This window comes from Hevea brasiliensis, chromosome 1 (assembly GCF_030052815.1).
Source record: "Hevea brasiliensis isolate MT/VB/25A 57/8 chromosome 1, ASM3005281v1, whole genome shotgun sequence".
In the NCBI taxonomy this organism is placed as follows: domain Eukaryota; kingdom Viridiplantae; phylum Streptophyta; class Magnoliopsida; order Malpighiales; family Euphorbiaceae; genus Hevea; species Hevea brasiliensis.
The window spans coordinates 94300917-94303461 of NC_079493.1; the positions used below are offsets into that span (position 1 = coordinate 94300917).

The 2545-nt window shown below is 35.7% G+C and overlaps 1 non-coding gene across 1 annotated transcript; it reads left to right on the plus strand.

The window, feature by feature from the left end:
- The first annotated feature begins 2156 nt into the window (after positions 1–2156).
- On the plus strand, positions 2157–2263 carry LOC131169775 (small nucleolar RNA R71). Its single transcript, XR_009140682.1, has one exon. It is a non-coding gene; the product is annotated as a small nucleolar RNA R71 (small nucleolar RNA).
- The last annotated feature ends 282 nt before the right edge of the window (positions 2264–2545 follow it).

A 2545-nucleotide genomic window follows, 5' to 3' on the forward strand; every position in this document is an offset into this window, starting at 1 on the left:
TTATTCAACTTTTCAATTCAATTTCCACATTAAGAAAGCTTAAGTTGCAAGTCAATATATCCATTCTATTCATGCTCTCATCAAACTTAATCAATCCATACTCATAACATGCACAAGTTCATCAATCTATGGAAAGAACCTAAAGACACACAAACTCATAATTTTCAAAAGAAAAAAAATTACTGACTAAATGAACTAAACATGTAGAAATCCTCCCCCACACTCAAATCTTACATTGTTCGAATGTAAGTTATCATGCGAAGAAGAGAAACTAAAAACAAGAAAATAAAAAGTAGGGAGATAGAAATCCAAATCTATTTATTTCTTTGGTTGCCTCCCAAACAGAGCATTTGTTTAGAGTCTTATGCTTGAATTCAAGCCTTCTTTTTCATCCAACATTAAGGAACTTCAAAAAATTCTCCCACTCTTCACCAATAGCAAGCTCTCTTTGTGAATTGGTCTTGTTTTTTTTCTCTGCATTGTAGTTAATAGCTACATTCAGTTTGTCTTCACTACCTAACTCAAAAGTTTGTTGCACCAATGGATCAATAATATCAACATGACAAACATAATACACATCATTAGGATATCTCATGGCGTCAAAAATATTGAAATGCACAATTTCACCATTAAATTCCATAGTGAGAGAACCATCATGCGCATCAATCGTCGTTCTAAAAGTACTCAAGAATGTTCTTCCTAACAATATAGATGCAGTATTAGGAGAATTATCATCTTCCATATCCAAAATATAAAAATCAGTAGGGAAAACTGTTCATTGACTTGAACTAAAACATCCTCAATAACTCCATCAGGATATGCATTAGTTCTATCAACTAGCTGTATGATAACACTAGTTTCTTTCAAAGGCCCAAGATTTAAAGAAGCATAAATGGATCTAGGAATGACATTAATAGATTCTCCTAAATCTAATATAGTCCTTTCAAATCTAGTATTAACAAATTTGCATGGAATAGTAAATTTACCTGGATTTTTGCATTTGGGAGGTAATTTGTTTTGTATCACAACAAAGACATTCTCCCCCACACTTACCTTTCCCTTACCTTTTAGCTTTCTTTTTGATGTGCACAGCTCTTTGAGAAATTTTGCATATCTTAGCACTTGCTTGATTGCATCCAACAGAAGGATGTTGACCTCCACCTTCCTGAACATATCCAAAATCTCCTTTTCTTGCTCTTCTTTCTTTGCATTTGCAAACCTACTAGGAAAGGGAGGTATAGGCTTATAATTTGAGAAAGGTGTAAAAGACTTACCTTAGAATGGACTTCTGCCTCTTGCTCTTCTTTCTTGTTTTTATCGACCATTTTTTCTTTTTTAACTCTATGGTCGACCTTTTATTCGGCGAGAATCTCCTTGCTTGGTGCTTCCACTTCCTTACCACTTCTCAACACAATTGCACATGCATTCTTAATTAGTTAAGAAGGAAGCTTACCAGACCCTTGTGCTTCCAATTTGCTAACTGATGAAGCCAGCTGGCTCATTTGATTCTCTAAATTCTAAATACTTACCCTTGTCTCTCTCTGAAAATTCATAGTATTAGTAGTAAGAGATTTGACAATATCCTTTAAAGACATACTTTAATCTTGAGCTGCTGGTTGTGATTGCCTTTGAAACTGAGGTTGCACTTGGTTGAAACCAGGGGGTCGATTAGGAAAGGTGTTCCTTTGAGCTTGATTGCCGTAGCTAAGGTTAGGATGATCCTCCATCCTTAATTGTATGTGTTTATGTAAGAATCACACTTTCTTTGTGGTGGACTAGGAAATTCTCCAATTGCATTTGCATGCTCAATGGAACCCTCTTGCAATGTAGGACACATATCAGTTGGATATCCTTGTGCTAAATATATACCACATGTCTTCACTTGTTGCACATTCCATATAACCAACTGGCTAACAAAAGAAGTCAAATTAGCTATTTGATTTTCTAAGGAAGATGTACTTACCTCATTGACTCTTTTTGCAGGTGGATCATTCCTTACTCCAAACTGTTGTGAATTTGCAGCCATGTTTGATTTCAAGCTCATTGTTGCTTCAGGTGTCTTATCTACCAAAGCACCTCCACTAGCTATATCTATGATGCCTCTATTAGTTAAAAGCAGACCTTCATAAAAATATTGTATGAGGAGTTGGTCACTTATTTGATGATGTGGGCAACTTGCACACAATCTCTTGAATCTCTCCCAATACTCATGCAATGACTCCCCATTATACTGCCCAATGCCATAAATATCTTTTCTAATGTTGGCTGCCCTCGAAACTGGAAAGTACTTCTCTAAGAATAATCGTTTCATGTCATTCTATGTGTTTATAGAACTAGAAGGTAAGCAGTAGATCCAATCTTTAGCTGTATCCCTCAATGAGATGGGAATGCTCTCAACTTAATTTGCTCCTCTATAATACCTATAGGTTTCATGCTTGAACACACAACATGAAACTCCTTGAGGTGTTTGTGAGGATCCTCACTTGCAAGACCACGAAAAGTAGGCAATAAGTGAATTAAGCCAGATTTTAATTCAAAAGGTACT